The sequence below is a fragment of the Grus americana genome, chromosome 1 (assembly GCF_028858705.1).
Source record: "Grus americana isolate bGruAme1 chromosome 1, bGruAme1.mat, whole genome shotgun sequence".
Lineage (NCBI taxonomy): Eukaryota > Metazoa > Chordata > Aves > Gruiformes > Gruidae > Grus > Grus americana.
This window is the reverse complement of record NC_072852.1, coordinates 186,443,761-186,462,604: the sequence shown is the minus strand read 5'-3', so window position 1 is coordinate 186,462,604 and position 18,844 is coordinate 186,443,761. Positions and strand designations below refer to the sequence as shown.

The 18,844-nt window shown below is 42.0% G+C and overlaps 1 protein-coding gene across 4 annotated transcripts in view; it reads left to right on the top strand.

Annotated features, from left to right (window-relative positions):
• Positions 1–818: 818 nt before the first annotated feature.
• Positions 819–18,844, top strand: part of ENOX1 (ecto-NOX disulfide-thiol exchanger 1) — a 370,433-nt gene continuing 352,407 nt past the window's right edge. For 2 of the 4 annotated variants that reach the window (XM_054809849.1, XM_054809876.1), the window contains exon 1: positions 819–1,073. The gene's annotated coding sequence lies outside the window, so the exon portion shown is untranslated. The other 2 variants (XM_054809859.1, XM_054809869.1) reach the window with 2 other exon arrangements.

The window sequence follows — 18,844 nt, the reverse complement described above, 5'->3', positions numbered from 1 at the left end:
CGGCAGCATCTCTAGGAGCAGCGCTCGGCTTTGGGGAAAGCACTTGTTGCCACCAGCCCCCCTAGGCCTTGTCCTGGGAAGAGCTGTCCTTGGCCACCCTCCCCATGGCTTTGTGGGGGAAAGGTGAGGTCAGGTGCTCTCGCCACACTTGAGGGTTGTCTCTGGCCTGGGAGATGAATAAGCAAAAAAAATCAGACCCTGTAGCAAGGGTTTCCCCTGAGGGGTGCTGGTTCTAAGCCACGGCTAACTGGGAGGTGTGAGCCTCTGCAGATAAGCCGTGCAACTGCTTCTCAGAGGAGGATTTCCAGAGGAAGCACCAATCCCATCGGAAGGGGTGCAGCTCCCAAAGCTGCCCTGAGTGCTGTGAACAGCGGCCGGATGTGTTTGAGGGGAGGCCTCGGAGAAAACTCGTGGCAGGATGCTCTAACGGAGCTGCCGGGAGCACTCCCTGCGTTAGGGCGTCCCCCCTGGCCCCCCGCGGCTCTGCAGGGACCGCTCCCCGCTAAGTCCCCACCCCTCCAGCGGAGCGGGTCGCGCTCCCCCCCGGCGACGGTGGGACTTCACCCCGCTTCTTGCGGCCCGGGCGCCCGCCCCAGGGGTCGCACCCGGGACCTCCTCGGCGGGGCCGCTGCCACCGAGATGCCGTGACACCCCGCGGCTGCTCCCTGCGCCGGGCTGTGCGCTCCCCGCCCTCCTCACCGCCCCTCTCCCCCTTCCTCCTCCTCCTCCGGGAGCCTTGCCTCCCCTGCACACCTGCCTTGCCATTTGTCGGCGGCTTTGCTAGGAGGGGAGAATTTTCCCTCGGTCCCTTGCAGCATCCCTCCCCGGCACACACGCACACACACTCACTCACACACACACACGCACGCACAGACAGAGGCACCGGGCTGCCTGTGCATCGCCGGCCGCCGCCTCTCCGGCACCCCGCGCCGCCGGCCCCGCGCTCCCCGCCGCCGCGGGGCGTCCTCCGCCTGCTGCAGCGCCGCCAGACCCGGCAGCCGCCGAAGGAGGTGGGGGGGGGCGGCGGCGGCAGCAGCAGCTCCTGCTGCTCCGCGGCCCCGCACCGGCAGCCGGTAGGTACGGCGGTCCCGCGGAGGCAGCCCGCCCCGGGCGGCTCCCGGCGGGGGAGGCCGAGGAGGTGCTGCGGAGGGACGGGGCGGGCAGGGAGGGAGGGGAGGACGGCGAGAGCAGGGCGAAACGAGCTGCCCCGGCCCCGCCGCAACCCCGTCGGCGGCGCCCGCCTCGCCCGGCTCCGGCTCCGATTCCCCGGCGCCGCGGGGCCGTGCGCCGCCCCCGCCTCTGCCCGCCGCACCCCCGGGCACTGGCTCTCCCCGGTGAGTCAGAAAGTTTGCTTTCCTGGGCGCCCGGTTTTTGTTGTTGTTTGGGGTCCGCCTGTTTAGGGTGGGTTTTTATTTTCCCATTCCCGCTAGCGGGCTATTTATTTATTTATTTTTATTTTCTTCCCCTTTTTTTTTTTTTTAATTGCAGTTGCTGCTGCAGCGGCGGGAAGGACGGGGCTCCCACGCCCGCCGCTCCCCGCGCCGGGGAGAACCCCGCCACGCCGGGCAGCCTCCCCCGGGGCACACGCGTGGGCTGGCGGGCAGTGCACCCTGAGCAGCCGGGGTCGGAGGCTGGGGTCCCTCCCGCTTGCAAACCCTGCTCTCCCCCCGAGAGTTAGGTGGCTGCAGCTGCGAGGACCCCGGCAGCCCCCCTGCAGTTTGCAGACCAGTTTTTGGTGGCAGCTCGGGAGATGACTGTCCCATCCCTCTCCTCTTCTTTCTCCCCCTTCTTTGAGCGAGTGCTTTAAAGCAGGTTTCAGGGAAGCTGTAGGTGACAGGATCTCGGTGAGGGACAGGGGAACCACTGGACACCGTTTTGTAACTAGCGATGTTATTGTAGTGGGTTACCAGCTGGGGAGTAGCCGTATCCTACCCCGGCGAGGAGTGGGATTGGTTGTGGATCGTGTCCATCTCTCCTTGCTTTGATCTAATCGCTAGAAGTAGCTTGCTGGTGTCTGAGGTAGAAGCAGCTCTCTTGCGTTTTACTCTCTTGTTCTTTAATTCTAAATGTGCTTTTGGTGAGGGCTCCTGGTTTCTGAAAGGAAGGTTAGAGGTTGAATAAATCCAACTCTGGGCAGGAGAGGCAAGAAGCTCTCAGATCCTTCCCGTGTGTATTTTCTATGTTGTGTGTTAATACTTTTTTTTTTTTTAACCACTGGAAGTTCTGCTGTAATATGTCAAAAGCTTTGATGTCTTTTGCAATGTACTTGATTCATTTTTTCCTCAAATTTAAAAAGGACTGATAAAACGCATAGACATTAATAAATAAGTTGAAAGGACTTTGAAATAGCGCATGTTGTGCATGGTGTGAAATTGTAGATATACATAAAAGAGTAATAACTACTCTGCAGGTTTTATTTAAAACCTTTTTCTCTATGGCTTTGTGCTGAAGTCTCTTCATCTGACTCTCAGCTTTTAAGTATGATTGGTTTTTGCTGTTGAGGTCTCCTGTTGTGTTGTGGGGATGCCTTGATAGGAACCCACGTTTGTCTGGCTGTAATAATCTTTTAATCTCTCACTTAACAAAGACTTGCTACTGTAAAACAATATGTGAAATTTGCTGTTGTGGCTTTCAATTTTAGATGTCTTTTCCTGATGCTTTTATTTATCTATCTATTTATGTTACAACCAAAGGGGGGAGGGGTAGGAGGAGAGCAGGGAATTGTCTCTGACTCTTCTATCTGTCCAAATGGGTAAATAAATAAATAAATAAGATTACATAAAGAAATTAAGGCACTGAAACAACCCTGAGCTGAATTCCAAGAACAAAAATGACTCTGGCATGTGTGCTCGCCCGCACCAGGCGTTCTGCAGCATGTGGTATTTACAGAACTTGCCTGCGTACAGTAGCTCTCGAGTAGTAAGAGAACGTTTTGTATCCTCAGAAGCAAGAGAGTCTTTGACAAGTCAGCAAAACTATAGATACAGTCGAGGAACGCTGATACCCATGTGAGTGCGTGCGTATATAAATATCAGCAGGCTGCTTAAGTTCATTTTTCCTCAGGATAGTTTGTCTTCCTCGACCTGGTATATATACATCCTTTTCCCTGAATTTAGAAGTGTTTTTTACTGTTCCTCTCTGTGTGCATGTGTTTTAATGTTAATCTTAATCTCTCTGTAAAATATCAAATAATCCGGTAATAGATTTAGAAGCTGCTATTGCCAGGCAAACCAGGCAATAGATCATGAAATCAGACAATAGTATTTTGTTTCCTAGCAACCCCCTACTGCGAACAGAAAACAAAACGATGGTGGATGCTTCCACATCATGATAGCTGCATGTCAAAACCCCCGAGTAGTAGGTACAGAACTACTAATTTTGCAGTGAGATTTGCTTTTATTTGTTTCAGCTGCTTTGTTAATATTTTCCTTTTGTGAGAAAGGGATTTGCTGGGGTAAATGCAGTTAAATGGTTAAAATTTCACTCTGCTCTCTTAGCTTAATAACAACGTCTGTTAGAATGAAGAGGGCACAGGATTAAGAAGTAACTGTAGAATTCTTGCCAATAAGAGTGATTTGAAATACCCCATTCTTGTTGCTGGACTATTTCTAAACCTATGCTGTTACAGACCCTTGAAGATGAGATTTGTCATCTCCTGTATTCAGCATGCAATATCTTCTTCGACTTTGCCTTGTTAGTCATCCTTTTGCTTTGTGTTTTAAAACTACATTTGTTAGAATGTATCGAAAGAAAAATCTTTTGCCGCTCACAGGAATGGGAAATAAAATCCTAAGTGCTGCTTTGCCGTGTTTACGTTCTTGGCACCTGGTTCACCCCTTCAAAAGAGCTAGTGCAGCAGGATCGGGTCCTAAGCCATGATCTTTCTAAAAGTGCTTTTGATAATGCAGTAATTCCCTTCGTTAAAGTGTCTGAGTGTTGAAATGGCATCTCGACCCTGGACCAATCTCGGATGCACTTTGTGCACTGCCATCTATCTGAAAAAATCCATTAGTGCAAGCTGTGGATCTAACCTGCTATGGGTGTTTGCTGCCTGTCGGGTTTCAGCCTTCCGGCAGGTGCTAGTGCTTCCAGGGCTGCTGGAGATGCTGAGCTGCAGTAGGGAAAGGAGGTGAGTAGGCACAGATGAGTAGTTGTACGTACAGTGCGGCAGAGGAGTTTCAATGCTTTTGTTTCTTTGCCACCTTTCCGTCCTTTATAGGAGAAAGTGGCAAAAAGTTGTTCACAGAGTTTTTACCTACAAGTCTTCGCTATCCAGCGGCATTTACACTAATCACGCTGTAAGTAAACACAGCGGTAGTTTTCCTACTAGTTGCACCAGTGAATCTGCAACAGTGAAGGTATTCGTTCCATCTGGGAAAGTATAAAATCACAAGACAAATTTACTGTGGGGAAGACAGCGAACTTAATCATGTATGTGTTATTAAACAACAGTATTTGTGCTAGGCGCGGGAATGGCGGTCTCTGAGTGACTTTGGGGTTCACAGCGTTATTTAACAGATCCATTATGCAGTCGTGTATGATTTATTTATATTGCCTATAGGTATTTTTCTGGTTCATCTCAAGTACTGAGGTACAAAAATGTTACAACAGATGCCACTTCAGTAAAACAAGGTGGAAATGGAATGGTCAGAGAATATTACAATTCCAGTAAATATCAATGAGCAGCTACTTTCTTGTCTATATTTGAAATCACACATTTTAGTGCCATAGCATGTGTGGATGGTTTAGTTTAGAACATGTTAATTGAATTTTGGAAGGCTTTATGGGTTGAGAGGAAGTAGTCATTTTCCAATTTTTCTTCTCCGTTTCTTTCTCAGATGGCACTCCTCCCAAACCTTGAATCTTACAATTAGGTAGTCCACAGATTAAGCTTGAGATGGCTGTCTAATTGCAGTCCCCGCTTAGCCTCTGCCTGTGTTTACCAGGCAGCAGAATGAAGGAAGGCAAAGAAAACAAAAAAGTACAAACAAAAAACAAGGGGGAGAGAAAGGCCATGGAGTATTCTGCCTGTAAACAATGGAAGACATTTGGAAGTGATTTTAAATACTCTCCACAAAATTCCTGTTATGCCAGCTACATTTGTTGCTGGTGATGAATGTAAAATCTTACATCTGCTGTCATGTGGGTTGGCAAGTGATGGAAATAGTCAAGCCATGACCAAAACCAAAGACGAGTGCCTTCTCCTCCCTAAAGATCCATCTTTCGTGGAACAGTGAGTTAAGTCCATTGCATTTAAAGAGGTTTGGTAGACATGAATTAAGAAATGGACAGCTTTGTTCTCTGTTTAACTGCACAATTATGGTAGTGGCTAATGAGCTAATGGGGAATGTGCTGCATATCTCACGGCGATACATGTGCTCTTTCAAATTTTTCACAGGGCTTTTTTTTTTTTTTTTTTTTTCCAAGAGGGAACTGCAGTAACGAGAATGTAGAGTGAGTTACTGCATGTTTAAATCCTATAGACTTAATGATTACTGTATTGTTGTGTATTTACTTAGGTATTTATTTCCTATTCTTATTTTAAGAAAGGAACAAAAGCATGATGTCAGTTTTAGACTCTCTTGAAGCTTCATTTTTAAATCCTGTAACATAAAAGCATTGAGCTGTCAATTCTTGCCAAATATGGGAAATAAACCACACAAGTGATTACAGAAACTGAGGATTTGGTTCAGCAAAGCACTGACTTGCATGCCTAAATTTTTTTTTTTTTAATGTATACTTAAGCTCATCTCTGCTTGCCGAGATCAACTGGATTTAAGCATGTGGTTAAAGTTAGGCATGTAATTAAATGCTTTGTTGAATAGGGCCTCGAGCAAAACCTATGACCTTTGAAACTAACATCTTTGCTTTTGAGTAAACAGAACTTAAGGAGAATTCCTAAAGGATAGTAGAGTGAAGGGAACAAATTTTGGGAAAAGGCAAGTTCGCAGGAGTCTCAAATCAGGAATGTACTGATGGGTAATAGCGCTGCTGGAAGGGATCTAGAATTAAGACCCAGCAGGAATTAGTATATGAGTCTACAGTGTGACTTGATTACAGAACAGCACGGTTTGTGGTTGAGCTGACAAGAAAAAGGTACCATGTCCATGAACAAAGGGGTGGGATTCCCTTTTTATTCTGTTCTGCCATGATCACATCTGAAAACTCTGAATATTGTATCAACAGGAAGATGTTTACAATTTGACCGAAGCTTAGAGAAAAGCAACAAAATACTTGAGGATTTGGAGGAACTAGATGAGGGGAAATACTGAAAAAATAGATATATTTCTTGGCTAACACTAAATATGGGGAGATAGATTAAATACATGTAGATATTTGAAATGTATTGTAGTCAAAGGAATCTGATTTTTTTTGGTGCGTTATCTGGGAGAATACCTAGGAATAAATGGAGAAATGGATGAAATAAAAGTTTAAGATTAATTCTGGGCAAAAACTTAATGACAGAAAAATGTATCGGAGGCTATTGTTAGTTCAGGTGTAGTGAGAAACCCCTACCCCTCTTCAGAGGTTTAAGAGTATGCCTGTCACTAGCAAATGTACTGGAGGAGGCAATTCTGTGTTTTGAAGGAGATGGAGTACAAGATCTAACAGTCCTTTTTCATATCTCTGTTTCCTTGTACTTTTAGCTGAAGATTATGAGAGAAACTAGGTCAGATACTGGGCCAACCATCCTTGACTTGATTTTTCTCAAAATGGAGTGTTCACACTTTGGCCAAGACAGTTGGGTTTTACGCTTTTATAAAAGCATGACTTAGAACAGGGTCATCATTTGGGCTTTGGCTGAGTCAATGCTGGAATGGTGGATGTACAAGGATTGGCTACAGTAGATTTTTTACTAAACAGCTCTGGTTTGTTCATTTGTTTGTTTTCCCTTTTGAAAACAATGAGCATCCTGAGGTAGTGTAGAGGGCACAGAAGTGACAGCTTCTTGTTTGTTGACAGTTTCTGCAGCATTTTATTTGATCATCTAAGGAAGCTTACTGCCATCAGGTAGCAATGATGGATAGTAGGTACTACTGCTTCCTTCCTGTCCCCCCATCGCATGCCCTGGGGTCATAACAGCTGTTTCTGGTGATCTGGCTACTCTGTGTGCAGTGCAAGTCCCCATAACTACTGCCATCAGTGGCGTGTTTTCTGGAAGAGGCTGAAACATATGGCTGACCTTTCCCAAGGTGCTTTATGCCCTCGTTTATTCAGACTGGGAGACAACTCAGCCAGGGAAGATGCAGGTTCAAGGTGTAGCGGCAGTTTTCTTGAGGAACCCTTGCCTGGAATGATGTTATTACACCAGTGTCTTGCAATTCATTTTACTTGAAGCAAGTATTCTGAAAAAGAAATTGTTGTGCAGACTGCTATCACCAGGGAATGTTTTCCAAGAGCCATGCCAATTGCAGAGGAGGAGGTGGATTTCCCTCTGCCATGCTTTGTGGATACCTGACAGCCAACTGTTTAAACAAGGCCTATTTTGGTAACCATAAGGTAAAAACAAATGATTCAGAATAACCCTTCCTTGCGTGATAATGATTAAAACAGCGATCTTGCAGCTTTCACTGCAGCTTTTTTTCACTCACACAAGTGAAAGCTGAGCTGGGGTGGAGCTGGTTGGTGAGACTAACCTTTGGTTTAAGTACTTGATGGTGTTCTGAAATTGTAGAAAACAGGTTTAGGTTTCCTCTAGGTTTTCTGTGTGCAGAGTAAGACAGAAAAAATTGGTCTGTCTATTAAAAACCAGTACACTCTCAATGCACCCTAGGTGACTGCTTAAAAATAAATATGCTGGCAGGTATGCCACATTCAGTCCTTGCTGGAGTTTGTCTCTAAGGGTTGGTTGATAATGTTGGTGATAGAGGTCTGAGAAGAGGCGGAATGAAGCTGGAGCAAGGTTTGGGGTTTTTTTTTTTTTTCTTCAGGCAGGACATAAGGATTAAGACTGAAGTTGTTGCCAATGCGTTGCTGATGTTAGAGGGACAGTTTGTTGATGGGTGGATAATTTGTTGATGGATGGATAAGGTAGGTAAAAAGAACCCATACATCTGAGATGATCAAGCTCAGTAGTTGCTGGTAATGAAATTGGGTAGATGGGTTTACTAAGGTTTACTTTTATATGTTAATAATGCTCTTCTCTGTGTGTAAGATCAGACTTGTTGGATGGAATCCTTTAGACTGAAAGATACTGTGTAAATGTAAGATTATTATTCTGTCACCTTTGCAGGGAGAAGCTAGGTCAACAACAATCTTAATTACAAATTCTTTCTGTTAATAGATTTTTAGATATTTTTAGAGTTAAGTTAAATGAGGCTTTACAGCATTTTTATACAGATACTTTTAACATAGTGTTAGCATTTAGGATGTGGGGTTTGGTATAATAGATTTCATCAATACATGATGAGGAACGTGAGGCCAGAGCGGATAACGTACAACTATTTTGGTAGGACAGGTTGGCTTTATGTAGATTTTAAAGGGATCTGTTCCCTACATACAGTGTAAAAAATGCGTCAGGACATAGCAGCTCTGTCTGGGGAGAGTGTAACAGTATTTTTTAGAACTCTGTTTAGACTTACCCATGCTTGTTAGGAAGCATTTTGACAGGGAAGCAAAAAAGAAATTAAATAGAAGTAGCTGATAAGGGTGTGGGGTGAATTTAGGGAAGTGGAATGCAATAACCAGAATGAGAGTATGCTCTTAGAGCGGATGCTGGTACTCATACCCTTATGAGAAGAGTCAGGAAGACTTTTCAGCGATGACAAATAAGTTTGTTTCATCTGAAAGCAGCAGATTGCTTCCTAATATTTTGCTGGTCTGACATTCTGTGAAATTGTGTTATATCCTAATTCAGTGGCTCCTCTGCATAAAGAATAAGAGCTTGCTATTTTCTACTAAGTGAAGCAGTTCCCTCTCATTCTGCAGGGGTAGAGGCCTGTATTTTGGTGGCAAAGATCCATAGTTTAATCTCTTCTGATGACTTACGATGGATGCTGGCATTACTTCAACACTGACTCAGAAGAAAGAGTTGCATTTGCCGAATAAGTGATCCACTTAGTTTATTGAGAGTTTTCCTCGGAGGTGTGACCCTTGCGTAGCAGTGAAATCTGCTGAGATCACAGCCTGGGGTAGTATGGTTGTAGAAGCATCAAAAACAGTGTGTGTTTATGGTCCTCTGCTAGCAGATAAGGATAATGGGCATCTGGATGTGAACAAGCACTCTGTGTGGATTTATGAGTTGCAAAAGGGTGGTCTATTCATGCATCCTCGTGCCTCCACTGCACATGCACGTCTGACTTCCACCGTCTTCACGCAGAGCATAAATGGAGGTGTTGGTGGCAGGCTGTTACATGTGAAAGCTGAAGACTTAAAGGTCCTGGAAAGTACATTTGATTTAGAATCTTCTTTATGTTGCCTTTCCATTAGCTGGCCTAAAATGAGCATCTCTTAGGTTAATTTCATTTTAGCAAATGAAGGCACCCTTGGCCAGCTTTTTAGTTCAAGGTTATTCATATCTTAACAGTAAGAGGAAATACTGCTCATGCTGATGACTCTTTTTTTTCTGCAATGTAGTCTCCCATTTTGTATGAACCAGATAGCCATTACCATTTTATTTCATCGACAGCCTGCGAGAGAGCACGTGTGTTCAGCTCCTAGAGGGAGCTGAGCTAAACTTGAGCTGATACGCTCCAGGTGAAAGGCTCGGTGTACTGTTGCCAATCTACTTAGCTATCCAGTTTCTTGTCACTTCTGTAAGTTTAATACTATTACAGCAGAACACGTGAAACTAGGCGGTGTGCCTGTGTCATTAGTTGGGTTTTGCGGTTTTATTTTTCATGATGCATTTGTTTAACTTTTGGATCATTTTGCAGAATATACGTAGTGTGTAGTTGATATTGTTTTCTTTGCAAAATAGAAGGCAGCTATAGTTTCAGCCTGGGAAGGAAACCATTAACGTTTTTAAAGTAAAAGAGAAAGGCTGAAAAATTGGAATTCTTTTAAAGTTTCTTGGAAAATACTAAGGGAGATTATGTAACTACATAAAGTCTCTGGGGGAAAGGAAAGAGAAGGCTCGCTGATAATGAAAGAACGGAGTATCTGCTTAATGTAATCCGCTCTCCATGGATAGTGATGACAAGGAAGAGAATGGAGAAAGAACTGCACAGTCAGAGTGGGCTTCGTTTGTTCAAATCTAGAAGCAGGCAGCACATCTGACAGGGCAGCTTTGTATAAGGACAGCTTGCCAGTCTCGCACCTAGGTTTACCTTTTCCATAATAACAAATTTGATTTTGTTAGGTACTGTATACTACAAATAAAATAGAAATAATAAAAGTAATAATTTTCAGGCTCATCTTGCCCAAGAATAAAGGGAAGCGAGTCAGTCAACCCACTGTCATCAAACAATTCTTTTACACCTAAAGTACAAATGTTGCAAGAGTAGCTAGACAGAAAAGACTAATGGTCATCTTGAAATCATGCAGAAAATCCATTTCTTTTGGTTCTTCAATGGCAGATGGGCTGCCAGATGAAAATGATATTGAATTGAAAGCAGAAGATTGAGTTTGATAATCCTGAAGATGAGATGCTTTGACAACCCTGTCATCATTGAAATATAGCTGTGATGATCTCTGAAGTCACTGTTCTAGTTGTTTCAGTAGCTCTTCAGTGTCGCTTCGTTCTAGAGGAATCCGTTTGTCTTTGGTATCAGGGAGGACAAAGAACAATAGCCACTCCTAAAACACTAGGGAAATGAAGACTTCAGACTTGCTGAGAAACTTCCTTTCGTGCTAACATCGCTGCCAGCTTAACACAAAATGAGCTATATGGGGCAAGATGTAAGCCTCTGTGTACTGCCCTTTTAAAGACATTTAAATTCACTAGTTCACTGTTAAACGGTTAAAGAAAAAGGGAAATGCAGAACTAAACCCCAAACCCTAAAATAAACAGCACTTCTATTAATGCAAGGTGGCTCAATGAATATGAGAAAAGTTCAGAGCGTGGCTATAAGCATCCACGCAAAGAAAAATGCAGACCTTTGTAACGATCTCAGCGGTGTCTCTAAGGGATGCCGTGGGATGGCTGTACGACAAGAACATGTTCTGTAAGCGCCTGAGGAGTAAGCGTAGCAGCAGCGGAAACAAAATGAAATGAGAACTTCTGAAGTAGGTTTGTCCCAATGCTGAGTTCATTCTCAGTGAGAAAGAACCATCAGTGTAATTAGGAGTTGGCTGGAGAAGAGAGTATTTATTCTCCCTTCCTTCAATTACTCTTGGACATCCTCTGAGGAAGATCTTATCTTTATTTTTGCCCCTACTCTGATGTCCTCAATAATGCAAGTGTATTTAAACTGAAATTGAATGCAACTTTTTTTTTTTTTTTTTACAAAATTGTATACAGCAAGATACTCCCTAGAGAATTGGTAATCTTAGGAAGGCAACTAATGTAATGATGGTTTCAGAAGGATTTTCACCAGCTACAGCCTGATGACGCTCCAGTTCAAGTCAAAACCTTCTTCCTCTAACTTGCAAATAAATAACACCAGATATTTGAGAAAAATATTGGAGGAGACCTCAGCAGCTGAAGAAACTGAGTGATCAGATTAATGCTTTGAATGAAGATGAAGAACAGGGAAGTCTGACATAAGAGAAAAAAAATCTGCAATGCCCACAGTGAGTAGAGTAAAAGTAATAGGCTGAATATGTTGCAAAACCCCACAAGTTTAGGAAAATTTTTCTAGTGGTAAGGATGCAGACGGGTTCTAGAGTGGATTATGTGAACATTGTGGGGCTTTTACCTGTTGAAGTCTTCAAGAACATGGTAGGTGTAACTGTGTTGTGTTTAAAGGATGCAACTGATCCTGTTGTATAGTTTTTTTGAATCTATTTGTCTGTTATTCTCACCAAGCCTTACAGTGAGTGGGATAAAAGGAACTGGGACAGTCAGAAGGAGCGTGGTTTCATAATTTAAACTGAAATCCAGATCGTCCGTCTGTTATCCCTGTTTGTATCAGAACAGTGGAAAATGTAGCAGTCAAGTTGTAGGAGACACTGGCAGCTGACCATGGATGTTTCAGGCTTGCAAATATTTTCTTTCCTGCCCAGGTCAATGTGGAGCATTTTACTATGTTGCACTGTTAGACCTGAAACATCTTGATAAATTCACTTTTTCAGACATGATCCCTTGGTAACACAACTTGAGGTTCAGCCCTGGCTGCTGCAAAAGCATCATTTTAAAAAAAACCCGAACAAACAAAAAAACCCAACCAAAAACCTAATCTGTCTTCAAAAAACTTATGTAGACATATCCCAAGTTGTTAAAGCACAACTAAAAATAGGCTAAAAGAATGGTAGACCAGACTGTTTAGAGACTTGTGACTCAGCTACGACATTTTTGTGTATTTTATTTACAGTTGCGTGCTTTCAGTTTTGGACCATGTTGAAGGAATAATCATGTTACAAAATGAATTCGGTAGTCTGTGGTTTGTTTTTTAGCTAGTAAAAGCTTTATGGACTCCTTACTGTATTTCCAGTGGCTGTTTTTGGTCAGAGGAACACAGTTGCCTGAGTTCTGGGAAGTGTGTGGGGAAAAGACTGGGTAATGGACCCCAGTTTCTGCTTTTCTCCAGACGTTCACTCCATAGCTAGTAGCAAAAGTAGCATGTAGACCAATAAAAATAACATAATATTTCAGGAGTACCAGAGTACGAGTTCTTTTGGCAGAGAATTTTGAACTCTCCTAGGAAACAAATTGGCTCCTGTGCTTTATGTGTTGATGGAGATTGCATCCTTTTTACACGAGCAATAAGTCAAATGTTCTTTTAAGATGTATGGGGCCAGATTCTGATCTCCAGTGATTTAAATTTTGAGTAATTCAAGAGATATTCATGAGTTATACTACAATAACAGATTACAATCTGGTTCTTATTCTGTAAGATTTTAATACGGTTATAAAAGGGATATTCATCTTCATTTTCTAAATGTGTAGCAAGTTACCTAATTAATCCAATATTGCCTTCATTCCGGAGGAGGCTGTTTAACTTGAATTTCGTTGTCAAATACCACACAGACAAGCTTGTGTGGTGGTAACATTAACTAATGATTGAGTTATCCAGATATACAGTTCTATCATTAACTTGAATTACAGTGTAACTCCAATTGTTTTCAGTAGACAAAGACCACGTTGCTGAAAGGCAGAAAGCACGCTATTTTTGCAGTCACTATGCAATTAACTCATATAACCTCTGTGCTCGTCATGCTTTGTATAAGATCCAGGGTGACCAACTGTAGGTCACTTATATGAGAACAAAGACCCTGGGGCTGAGAGACAGTTTATTAAGATAATACTGTGGTGTGAAGATCAACTGTCACAGCAGTTGCCAGTGAAAGTGTATCTGTATTTACCGTATGCTTGCAGTAAATAAGAGTTGCCTGAGTTGGGATGTTCTGAATACTAAAGGATGGGGAGAATAACCAGGTAAATGGTGGTGGTGTGAGCATGGAGCCAAACCCACCTTGTTTTCCACAGGTTGTCCTTCGGTGGTGATTGCTCTGTGGATTCTCTGATGCAAGACTGAGTATCTACCATTCAAATCCTGGGATGTTTATTATTTTTCTCCTTTATTCAGCCACTTATTTTCATGAAAATGAAGGGACTCGGCCCTCTGTCATTTTTTTGGTTGCTCTGGACCAATGTCACCCAAAGTTAGTGAAGAGAACAGTGGAGAAACAGATGAAGATGCAGACAGAGCATCATTTAAGCTTTGTTCTCAGGAAGTAGGGCTAAAAAATATTTTTCTCAGGCATTTCTCTTTTCAGATAAAAAAAAGAAAAGTTGAATTGAATTCTTTCATCCATGTCAAGGAGTACAAAGTGTATTGTCACTTGCTGGTGCCTCAGTGTATTTGTCATTGGGAAGCCCACAGCAGTGTGCTTTCCAAATGGTCTATGAAAAATGGACATATAATCTGTTTAAAACAAAATAAACTTGTTGCTTTTATCTATTAAAGCAAAACAAAGCTGCTATGGTTTGCAGAGCGCTTGTTGCCCTTAGAGTGTGTATAATGGCAAGTCTGGTGCACTGCTACTGGCCATGGTAAGAGGAACAAGTTCTTCCTCACCGTGCCTCTTTAAACATTTTCTGTGTGTATTTTTCTTCTACAAAAACTTTGATAATGTACAGTTAAGTTTGAAAGTGTCTTATTTCAGCTTTACAAGAACATCATCTTTTTCTCTCAGAAGCACAAAGAGAACTCCATGCTTAAGATTCAGTTTTGCAAACCCTTCCCTTCTTCAAACATTCATATGGAAATACACCATTAACGGTGAAATTCCCTAGCCACCTTAGCAGCCTAGAAGAAGGGATCCAAAACCCAGCAACAGTCAATTCTCAAGAGAATTTGTACTGTCTATTGTTAATATTCATTATATTCTAACAAGCGATTTGAGAAATTCTTTTCAGGGGGTCTCTTCCTTTCTCCCAACTGCAATGGTTGTTTTGTTGGAACGGCACAACATTCACTGGTGGAAAGTGGAACCCAAAACTGCTTTCTTACCATCTCTCTCTGGAAAGCCTTCAGAAGTTCCATTTTATTTCATAGTGATTCCTTTGCTAATTGCTCTAACAGCCCATAATTTTTTTTTCTGATAAATTAGTCATTGACAGCTGATAGAAAAAGTGTTAGTACTTTATAACATAAAAAATGTTTTGATAACTCTTATTAATGAGAGAACTCGTAATTTCAGATACACAGTGGCAGTAGTATGTGCTGCTACATGTGGTACCGTGACGGTTTTTGTACCTCTTAATTCTCTTACTTAGTAAAGACTAGTCATCCTAAAAAATCCAGAGCTGATGCTATGGTATGCTGTGTCTCAGGTGTTTAAGTGTAGAAAATCATTCAGGCATTGCCTCACCTCAGCCTTAATCCCATGGGACCTGAGAAGTTCTGGAAAAAAAGCTCCCACTGCTTGACAGAGACAGGGCTGAGCCCTGACCTGTCCCCATCGAATGAAGCTTCGTTAGGCAATGAAATTAATTTCACTTTTCTTCCAGCTCTCGCTTCTAGAGTAATTTTTTTGGGAGGAATGTAGAGCTGTGGTTGTTTGTAGGGTTTTTGTGTTGGTTGGTTGGTTGGTTGGGTTTTTTGGGGGGATGTGTGTGGGGTTTGTTGGTTTTTTTCCTTTAATTTTAATCTGTTCTTTCTGTATGTCTATCTCCCTAGCCCTTTTTTGTCTTGCCTCTCTCCTTTCATTTTTTTAACCCTCCTTTCTCCTTCTCTTTGTGTCTGTCCATCCAATGCCTTTTTACTGTGGCCCCCATTTCCTTTATATTTCAGACTTGGTATTTTCTGTTTAATGCGCTGCCCTCTTTATTACTTTCCTTTTCTTTGCTCCCCTCATCTTTCTATTTACTTTTCCCATTTTTTTATATTATGAGGCTCTGTCATAGATACTAATTAATCTATTTCTACAGGGATAAGATTATAGACCTTATTTTTTATTGTTATTTTTCTTTAATTGTATATTTGAAATTTGCCACAAGTGCTCTCTTTCTGGAATACCATTTCATCTACTCTAACTTTTCTTTTTTTTTTTTTTTTGGTATCCTGTGTGAGTGACAGATATGTACCTGTGTCATATGAAGTGAGATGGATAGTGGATGTATCCCAGCAGTGCTGTATGGCCATGCTTAATTTCTTCTTGTTCGAAGGCTTGGAAACTTGAGCTTCTCTCTCAGGCTCAGGACTGGGGTAGGCTATCCTGTCACCTGAGTTCCTTGCTCTCAAAAATAATTTTTAAATAATAAACCTTGTTTTGCTCCTTACACTATGTAAGATCAGTAGTATATGATGCTACCTGTGCCTAGAGTAATAGCTTTGTACAGTTGTCATAATTGTCATGGTTTTGCTCGAAGAAAGGTGCTTGCTTTTATGTAGGGATCCTTACTTTAAGGCAGTTGTTCCAAAGAAAGGAATATTTGCGCTGTGTGGTATCTTTAATTAGCTTTTATGTGGGTAAGTCAATTTGAGAAATGTGGTTATGTATCATTAAGGTCCATAATCTTAAATGTTGAAAAAACACACATCTTTAGTATCAAAATTTGAGTGTGAAATAGGTAGTACTATTGGAAAGCTAAATGAGTGGTGAGTCAAAGTAATTAAGGGAAAGTAAATAATCTCTAAGGTTCTCATTCCCCATGAAACTAATTTCATATCTTATCCTTCATGTATTTAAAAATAGTTCCCTGCTAATTCAAGATGCTTGTGTACTATGTGTGTGAAGAGCACTTCAGTTCTATTGAAAAGATGGCAGATTAGGAAGTTATTTTCAGTGGGCTAATTCTTTTATTTTTTTATTTTGAGACATTCATTTGGGCAATGTAAGTGAGCAAATCTTCCTGGAAAAACAGCTTGATGTGCATGTAAGACAGCAGGTGATCAGACAATAATTTTGTGATGGTTTATGACTAGAAAACCTTTGTTTTTGTCTTCAAAGGCATATGGATGGCAGTACTTTCTCTACAAAGGTGGGCTTTTTTCCCAGTCTAGTAAGGCCTTAAATGTTCTGCCATATATGCTTTCCTGTTTTACCTTTAAAAGATTTGTGTTTTGTCAGTGACTCTACTATTTGGAATATGGATTATTATTCTTTTTTTTCCTTAAACTAATAAAATATACCTTGTAAGATGGATGATGTATTAGAACTGCTCTGGAGCTGCAGGTCTGCCGTGCGTGGGTCTGATGGGAGCGTGATGAGCTTGCACTGTCAACTCCGTCAATATTTTGAATAGTTGTCTTAGGAGGGCTGGTACATGTTCATGACATGTCTCCTGGTTTTCATGCCGAAGAAAATAAATCTAATTTCTCTCTCTATTTCTGCGTCCATCCTGCCCTTTAACCCCTGGGATTTTCTGTTGCCCAAAGATGCGTATTGCATACGTAGATTTCTTTTTCTTACTCAGGGAGATGCAGGTAATGAAACGAGACGGCAAGGCTGGAAAAGCAAAGGGACTCGGGTTCATACGTACAGCGCGCATGAAGCACGGTTCTGTGCGGAAGCGTGTGGAGGGACTGCACAGACTCTCTCTGGGCATGTAACAGAAGTGCCCGAATTAAGAGCTTACAGAGTATGTGTAGTGCAGCCCCTTGGGCTCTGAATTGCCTGCTCCAGGTGCCTGACTATCTGCTGAGTGTACAGGAGCCCTACAATTACAAGTTTAAGTCAGTAGACAGTGTAGATGTATCCCCTCTGCATCAGATGAGGATGCCACGTGTTACTAAATAGGGATGCTGACCTGTTTGATAATGAATTTGGAGGAGTTGAAGATGGGGCGCTTTTTCCAGATCTGCAGCCTTTCAAGACAAGCTGGTAAAGCTATTTTTTTAATATAAGTTAACAGAGGCTTTCTGGTTTATTAACTGCAGATCCTCATGCAAGTTTAGAAGAACTGGAACTTAGTGCTTATGTCCTGCTGTCATCCTCACGCTCTCTGAAATCAATGAGGAGTTCTGTGCAGAAAAAGTTGATGCTCGACCAGAGCCCTGCAGATTTGGTGAAAGAAAATAAAACCATCAGTTAGTATTCTTGAGAGTAGGGTAAACCTATTCAGCGTAAAAGGGAATTCTGTAACCTGTTATCTGCAGCAGGAAAGCGATTTTTTATTAATCTATCAAACCAAATGTTGAAAATAATTGGAAAAATGACTTGAGGGAGGGAAAAGCAAAGTTAAGGAATATTAGTAGGAGGCTGATATTGTTTGTGAAATCAGACTATTCTTAAAGCTTTCATATGCTGTATGTAGTGTATGGAAAAAACACTTTCCTTTTTTCCTCCTGAGAGAAGCCATGATTTTATCTCAGTAATTGAAAATAATCTCTGAAGTTGCTCCTTAACTAAACTTACATGAACCCCTTTTAAATCAGTTGTTATCTTTCAGTGAATTTCTTAATAAACATTGCTGCCTGCGCTTGGGTGGCATGATCCTATATAGCAAATAAGGCCGAGCACAGCCTATTTGTGACTCAACGAACAGCATTTCTAGACTAATTATGGTGGCATTTGGCAGTGGTGCTGTAGTTAAAGGTGCTTGTTGGTGGTGTTTCTATTATAAATTGTGTGTGCTTGAATGGCTTAGTTCATGCCAGCCGGAAGCTATCTACTTAGGCATATTTTCCCCTTCATTAAAAATCCTGAAGTGAAGAAACCCAGTTTGAGTTCTGAATTTCTTTGATCGTATCTGTTTATCTATCAGTCTGTTTCTTTCAAAAAAATGCCATGTTTTTCCTTAATTTCAAAATTTTCTGTTGTGTAACATATGTGGTTACTGTTCGATTACTTGCATCACTCTCAGCACTTTGGGTTGCTCAAAGAAAGCCATGTCTGTGAAAAGGGGGAAAGGAAACACAAGAACATATGGAATTGTCTACGTTGAGCAATCTGTGCGCAATGCTGTCTGCGAGCAAAGATGATTTCAGTCGCCTCAGTTACTGCAACTGGGCAATATTAATTTAGGGACTTCTCACTTACTAGGGACGTTGCCAAGTGAATTCCTCACCGTTCCACGAACACTGAGCAATCCCTCCAGATGTCACTCAGTAGGCATATCTGTCACGCTTGCATTAATACACATAAACTATTCTGTTGTTTCCCACTGCATAATGACCAGTGCTAGATCCAGTTGTATTTATTCCACATTTTTGGAAGAGATGGAAAAAAATCCAAATGGACTCAACTGGACTAGCAAATGTACTAAGCAGATCCCTGAAGAAAAATGCACAGTGAGTTTTACAGAAATACTGATAAAGGGGGGATTTTTTAAAAGCATCTCCTATTTGGAGTTCTA